At 43.8% G+C, this 8188-nt stretch overlaps 1 long non-coding RNA gene across 1 annotated transcript; it reads left to right on the forward strand.

Annotated features, from left to right (window-relative positions):
• The first annotated feature begins 5545 nt into the window (after positions 1–5545).
• LOC121075741 lies at positions 5546–7948 on the forward strand. Its single transcript, XR_005823137.1, has 3 exons — positions 5546–5713; positions 6823–6936; positions 7467–7948. It is a non-coding gene; the product is annotated as an uncharacterized LOC121075741 (long non-coding RNA).
• Positions 7949–8188: the final 240 nt, after the last annotated feature.

Raw genomic sequence — 8188 nt, forward strand, 5'->3', positions numbered from 1 at the left:
AGCACTGGGCTTTCCATGCTTCTGTAGTTAAAACAGCCAAAGAGGATTAGCCTTTTTAAAGAGTTAATGCTGTTTTTTTTCTCTCTCTCTCTCTCTCTCTCTTTTTTTTTTTTTTTTTTTTTTTTTTTAACATACACAGCTCCCTTCATCCAAAGATCTTAGAGAAGGGAAAGTATCATTAGCAGCGTCTTGTGGAAGGGAAAATTGAAGCTTGAGGAGATGAAATGAATTTGCTTATTGGATGATTATTCCTTTACTGGATTTGCCTCACATCTCCCAGCCCACGTCCTGGGCCAGAGCCCTATTATACGACATATAGTCCAGATGGAGGCAAAGCCAAAGAAACAAGGAATCTTATGATACTTGATCTCATTTGATTTTTTCTTTTTCCAAGACCACTAGCATGTACAAAAGGACAAAGAAATACCCCAAGCTTTGTAACAGGTCTGCATGACAGCTCTGGTGTCTACAATACTTGGGGCACTCACTGACTGCACTGAACAATGACACCTCCAAAATATTGACCCAACAGCATGTCTCAGCCCTGACTCAGGAAGAGAAAGAAGAATGCTTTGATGACTGTCACCATTGAAAATGGCAATGTGTTAGTGACAGCTGGAACAAGAGAGCTCGTAAGAGTCACTTGGTGATGCAAGCTTTGAGTTACCAGCTCCCAGGAGCTGCCATCATATCATTGTTTAAGTGAGTTTTCCTACACTTCCCAACCAAGTCTGACCTAGTAAGTAAGGGGCTCCATAACTAATTAGTAATAACTTAAACCAAATCTAAAGGAGACTGGACAAATGACAATGAATAATTTATTGGATGAATTTTGCCTCTTTCACTGTTTGTGAATTTTTTATGCTTGTGGTGTTGATTTCTCCAGCTAATTGGTTGTTTGAAATTCTTTGCTGATGCAAATGCTTCCTGGTCTGCTCTTTTCTTCAGGAGAAGTTCATTAAGACTATCCCCAATTCAAAGGGGGCTGACTAGTTTTAATTGGTCACAGAGGCCACATGGCATTAAGTGCATTCTGTGAGTTGAATATATATATTTTTTCAACTTGATTACTGAAAGTGTCATTTCAGAATGTTCTTTCCATTCAAATAGCATGTTTCTGTAAGCATTCCTTCTAGTAAAAGTTCCTGTTGGTTATTCCTGCAAAGTAAACTCAGACAAATTCCTAAAGTCAGACAAAAGATACTGAAGTAGAAAGAACCAGCAAAAGATGTTCAAATTGAAATGAATGTGAAATGTCTTGCTTGTACTGGGGAATGTATGTATTCACGTACATACACATGCACAGAAAGTGCTTCTGTGTATGTGTTAATTAAAAAAAAAAAAAAAAAAAGCATTTGCCTATATTAAAAAGAAACCGAAGATGTTCTGAATGGAAAACATTTAACTAAATGTTGCTTCTATTCTAGGTGGCACTGCGTTAGTATCCATGGTTTTGGCAAAGACAGGGGCTATCGTATTCTCCAGAACATGTACCAGCCAACATAATATTGCTTTATGGTCCCAAGCACTTCAGAAGGGCTATCCTGGAGAAGAGATGAACTTATGGCCCCTTCCAGTAGCTAGGACATGAAACTATAAGCTGCTTATATCACAACATCTATAACATACAGCAGGCAGCAAAGAGGTTCAGACATGGAGGAGGGAGGGTGAAAACAAGCCACCCAACCTGATAATGAAAAGCAGGCACTTGGACTTGGTGTGGAGCATCTCAGATAAGTAGTTTAATTGCCAAGCTCTGGTGCTGGAGGGAGGGAAATCTAAGCTAAATTAAAAGATTAAAAAGATATTTTTTCATCAAGTGGCAAAATGGAAGATGTGGACGAGTCTGCTCAGGAGAAAATGAGCAGAAAGGAACTGTGAATGTTGTGAAAATATATCCATTAGACCTGCCTTATCGAAACGTGCTTTTGCCAAGCATCCAGCCCTGCATCGCCATGGCAACATGGCCTCGTCAACAGAGAAGAAAGTGTTTTTGTCAGGATGGGCCCAAACACGTAAAAGCCATTTCGATTTGGGGGCAACACGATCTTCTTCAATCAATACTACACACATAATAATGACTCCTGCCACTTTTTTCATAAATCTCCACTTTCTGCTTTCATTTCCTGTGGTTTGACATCACTGTGAACTGGAACAAGGTTTAAATTTCCTACAATTTGCAGCCCCCTCTGCCCTCATCTGCAACACACCATGCTTCATGCAGCAGCTTTCTCCTTTGTATGACACTTGATACACAACGCACTTACAGGTGGGATTAGCCTGTCCTGAACCATGAGATGGGCTTGAGGAATCCCCCGGTGGCAACACCGTAGACGTAACGGCTGAAATTCTGGTTGTGGCTGAGATTCAGGGCTGTCCGAATAGAGGATGGAGAGTCTTTCTCTGTAGGAGTTACCCAAAATGAAGTACGAATCCAAATGCCCCCAGCATCTCAACCGTCAAAGAAATTGTGGTGTCTATTCTAAGGCATGTGTGTTAGCTCTTCTGTCCTCATCCTGTGAAGAAAAACGTTTCGTGTTCTCCATTTTTTCCTGCATTTCAAGTTAGAGATCTCTTCCCTCTTGACTGCCAGTTGGCAATGATGTTTTGATCTTTCCAAATAACCAGCTCAACAGTTCCACTACAGAAACCACCACGTGGCCAAAGGGATTTCTGCGTGCATATGAGAGTCTGCACCTGTGTGTGTTGGGGAGAGATGGAATATGTAGGAGATTTAAATGCCTATCTCTATTTTTCATTTAAATTAGTGGGTATTAGGCATATAATCCAACATATTGCTTTTAAAATCTCAGCAGTAGCCTGCTGAATGCTTTGCTGTAGAAGTTACTAAAGAAATGTAAAATATCTTTTTTTTGGTAATAGCTGCAGTCAAGCTAGATTTAAAGCAATGCCCTCTTTGTTGTTTTATGTTCTATTTTGCCATTTGTTGAGAGATTTTAAACATATTTAAACTCCAAAACCCCATTGAGAAGTGCAATTTGGTGCACAGAGGCAAAAACAATTCCACATTTGTGCTTTTCAGCTGATGCAGACAGAGGGAAGCTATTTCTCCAGACTGGCTGTTGTTGTTTTTGAACACTACGTGAGGGTCTGCATTTCAGACCCTGCCTGTTCCCTGGGGCCTTTGGCTTGAGAAGAGGGGAGGATGGCATTTGGACACCAGTGTGTTTGATTGCCAGATGAGTTCTGCAGCCTTATAAGCACACTCCACACCTTATTGTTGCACCATTCAACATTGTCCAGAGCCTGGAGGAAGAGAAGATAGGGAGGTGGCTTTAAATGATACTAAAGCTAATAAATTAATGACTTGAATTTTGAAAGAGGCTTTCATTGAGAAAACACACAGTGTTTGCTCATGAATTTACAAACTCTGGGCTTGACTCATATCCAGGAAGACAGGATATCTCTCTACAAGGGTTTTGTCATCACTGTAACTGTACACAATCTGTACATGTGTATACCACAGCAAGACCTTGAATGAACTGCACTTGCTTCTTCTACCTGGCACAGAAAGCAGAAACCCCTTAGAAATGAGTGATGATACCACACTGCAGGCAATGATACAGAGGATGGGATACAAATAAGGATCTGCATATTCTCATTTATCTGTCTGTATGCCTAACCATCTACTGGATTGTCTGTGTAATCACTCCTTGTGTGTGCTTTGATATAAGCTGAGTGGTGGTGTCACCTGGAAACTGTCAGAGCTGGGAGAGTGCTTGGCAGGTTGTATTCTGAGCAAGGAGATACTTTCAGAAAATGCAAAGCAGGCTTCTTATTTTGGTCATTTGTTCCTGACCAGAAATGTTGAGGGTCATTTCATAACCTGGATGACCTTCATCATTAGTATATGCAGAAATTGGTAAGAGGCCTGAGCAGGAGTCAGGCAGAGAGACACAGGTCTCTTGAACAGCCATTGTGGATGTGGACTCATCCTTTCCAACCACTGATAGAACAGTCCAGGACATGGTTCATAGACTTGGAATCATGAGTTGATGGTATTTCTACAGGGGATTTATCAGGACTCATTTTATTGTAAAGTTAAGTTTGTTCCTGCCCATCTAAAATGAATGAAACTACTGGTAGTGGCTCTGAAATACCACCTAATGGTGATACCAGAAGAAAAGAAAAAAAATCAGTTTTCCTCTTACATATCTTTGAATGGGAAAGATGAGGATGGTGGCACTTTATTTTCCCACACTTTATGTGGGAACATATATGCTGTTCCCCATCCCCAACTTCTTCATTCGCTCTAGACAGGAGTAGCCCCTTTCCATTGAGAGATGGGAAAGGTTTTTGAATATCAAAACGCTTTCTCACTTAGCTCTGTCTTGATTGCTCAGATCCCTTGGAAAAAGAGACATATTATTCTAATGGAAGTATGATCATATTTATCCTATAGAGTGGAAGTCAGTAAAACCCAAGAACTCTGATGCAAGGGTGATGTGACAACTCTTGCATAAGCCATTACTTGCAATGAGCAGAGCTGACCATGTCTGTTAAAGGAGGTGGCACTTCTTGGACAACCCAATATTATATAGAAGATAAATATCTTAAAGACCTCAGATCTAAAGTGATTAGGACTGGGTATGTGGGAGTCATTAATGCCTCAACACTTCAAGTTGCTTCAAGCTTCCAAGAATCTAAAACAGGGAACACATGCAAATGGCTCCATATTTGCCCATGTCTTGGATTTCCTCTGAAAAGAATAAACCCTCTGGTATGTTATTCCTAAGACAACTTTTACCCCATCATTTACCCTAATTCCTCCTCCTCTGCTGTTGCCTACAGTGCTGCAATGACATCCTGAGGTCACAGGATGCAGCAAATTCAGTTCAGTCCTTATGGCTTTGAACTGGTCCGTCAGTTCCTCTCAGCACAGACGGGTTTTACAGGGTTGAGGGAAAATACATCTTAAAATCACTGGAATCTGAAGGGAGTGTTTTTTGTCTATCTGCAATCAAGTCCAGGGATATTAATTTGCTGCTCTGCATATGCTTGGTTCATTGAGACAAAAGTAAAGGCATCCTATACCTGAGCAGTGAAAGCCATCCCGCTGGAATACTGATTAAAAAGAAGCAGGGTTGATAAGCGTGGATGAAAAGGAGGTGAGTCTATGAGCTGGACCACTGATCAGGGAATCAAGACTCCAGGGTTTTATTTCTGCCACTAACTCTTCCTGCAGCTTGGAGAAAGTTTGCAAACCTGTCAGTGCCTCCATCTCCAAAATGAGATCTTCTCCAGAGTTGTGGCGTGGTGTTGCTTTTCTTTTTTCTTTAATGAGAATTAATTAATGTCTAAAAAGCACTTTGGGATCCCCAAATGAAAGGAGCAAAACAAATGCAAAGTATTCCATTGTTTTATTATCTCCCCTATAGACCGGGATGAAGGCACCTTGCCACTCACATAATTACTTCCCTGCAGCTGCAGCCTCTTAAGAAGCTAATGTATGCTTCATCTCCACATCTTGGTACGGAGAAAGACCCAGACCCTCCCACCCATCACTTGTCCCATCCCCCCATCCTTCCCCTCCCTTGCTCTCTGTTGCATTAATAGCAGAGATGGCATTAAAGTAACTTTATCTCCTTGGTGCACACATACACAAACTCAATGGCGGGTAGTGTTATGAGGCTTATTGCCGAGTGCGTAATGACTGCTTCTTTTTTGGATGAATGAATTCAGTGGATGACAGGTATGTAATTCATGGCTTTGTAAAAAGCTTTGAGAGGAAGTGTATGAAATGTACTATATAAATGTCAATACACTGCACACTTTAAAGCCTGTGGGTTGAGTCATAGGGAGGGTAGATTTAAGGGGGGGATCATAAATAGCAGAAGAACAGCTGGTTTCTCTGGGTAATGATGACTGAAGATCCGAGCAGTAGCTGCTTAAACACACCACTCTGTGGAGGTACTTACACCGTCCTCTCTGACGGAGTGCCTGAGCACCTCGCGGCCTGCGTTGGATCCACCTCCAGACAGGGAGGAGAACATCTCAGCTGGGAGGGTGGGTGTCCGCCTGGTGCCTGTGTGGGAGGGAAAGCTTGGGGAGAGGGGGATCCTGGCCCCCCTGAGCACCCCGAGCCCTGAGCATCATCCCCAGACACAATGCCTGGGGAGGTGCCTCCTGGGCTGAGTGCTGGTGTGATCCTGCACCCTGCGCTGGTCCCCAGCTGTATGCCCAGCACTGTGAGATGTACCCTTCTTCCCAGCACAGATAGGGCCCAGTCCTCAAGGGATGGGGACACTGGCCTCCACCATGGGGACAGCAAAGGTGGACTGGCTTGCACGTGGTGGAGCTGTGCTCATTTTCCCCAAGTGGAATGGGCACCTTGGAAATTTGAGTCTGGTGGGTCAGCCTTTGGTGAACATGAAGGAATGCCTTCAGGTGCTGAGGTCTAATAAAATGTTCACGTTTCTGAGGCTGTGAGCTTTCTGCAGCAGCCAGCTCTGCCATTAATTGTTTCCCTGTGGTATTTTTATTATATATATGGAGTTAGACCTAAGGGAATTAGGTACAAGGGTCTTTGGGACTCTAAATTCCCTTGCCTGCCATAGAAAACTCCAGCCCCAATATTTAACACCAATTAACAACTTAGCATGGCTAATACTTGCAAAGCATTTTTTTTTTTTTTTGGGTGGGGGACACATGGTGAACAAGCTCTGTTTTGTACAGAAACAGGGCTGAGGTATTTAAGAAAGCTAATAGGAAGGGCAACAAGTCACCATACCTTAGCCAATTCTGCAAAAATACAAAGTATTTCACGTTAGCATATTCCTTTCACTACCTCTCTCCCTGCAGGCTAAGCTAATTACACTGGCATGGAAGCAGGGCCCACGGGAGAGAGATTGTCCAGCCTTTCTCTGGACACCATGTGAGGAAGGCCATGCAAACCCTCCAGCTTTGCCCATCCAGGTGTGTCTGTCCATTTGGCTATAATCTGGAGAGAGGATTCCTCGTCAGGGTGGTTTAATGAGCACATAACCACCTCCGTGCCATACCTCGTGCAGAGCAGGGTGCAGCACACACCAGCCCTCACCAAGACCCTGGGTACTGTAACCCTGCTGTGGTGCTGCCTCTGCCCATAGCTTTCTGCAAAGGGATCGTGGTCTGCGTGCCCCCAGCAAATGTCTGCATTTAAACCTGGAGAAATAGTGCCCCGGCTTTTATGAACAACTCCTCAAAGCAGCAAAAGGGAAATGGGGAGAGAGATTTATTTAGTTTCTCGAGGAACTGGGTGTGTTAAATGTTGTGACTTTTTAAGGCTCGCTGCAACAGTGGCCATAAACAATGTATAGTTGTAGAAACCAACTAAACAAAAGTCTCTAAATCCCAGCCAGAGGAGGGAGAGCTCAGGACTTTTTATTGGCAAGTGCTTCTCTTTTCTGCAATGCAAAGTGTGAAAAACTCAACTTGTTCTGCTGAAATCTCTGCTCTTCTTGCAGGACTGCATGGCCTCAGGTATGTAGGAGAGGTAGCAGGGTGCTTTCTGGTGGTGCAGACACAGACTCCGTTGCTTCAGGTGAGCCTCATGAAATCCCACTTGCAGGGGGAAGTTCTGCAAAACAGGAGCTGGGGCTTGGAGAGACTGCAGCTGGCAGCCATGGGAACATTTAGACCTTTGTCTTCCGTCAGGGTGAGTTTAGGCACTAGACTTGAGAAAGCAGAGAAAAGCTGACAATGTGTAGCATGGTGCCTTGGGGTTTGGTACTGCACACAGTTAGAGCAGCCAGAGCATGGGCTCACTGGGCACCCTGAGGACACCTTGCCTCGTTGCCACACAGGTCAAGGAGGGAGACCGAGCCGCCAAAGCTGGCTGTGGCCCTGAGAAAAGCCAATCAAGACAGGCTGCATTGTGCCATGATGCGGTGACCGAGCACAGGGAGCAGGCTGGGGACAGCTGCCAGCAGCCGGGGTTAAAGGCAGCATGCATGTGCCACCTCCTCCCCGCAGTCCTTACCCTGGCAGACCACAGCAGCTTATTACTGCTATCCATCTCTGTCATTAGCCCAAGTGACAGAGGTCAATGTGTTGGATCAAAAGACTTTCAGCATGCCAGTGACCCAAGGAGGGAGAGGGGAGAGACAAAATGGTGCTAAATGATGGAATTTCTAGGATTTTCCTCCTTTTTAATTTTTCTCTTTTTTTTTTTTTTTTTTTTTTTTTT

Source organism: Cygnus olor, chromosome 10, assembly GCF_009769625.2.
Source record: "Cygnus olor isolate bCygOlo1 chromosome 10, bCygOlo1.pri.v2, whole genome shotgun sequence".
Taxonomy (NCBI): Eukaryota; Metazoa; Chordata; class Aves; order Anseriformes; family Anatidae; genus Cygnus; species Cygnus olor.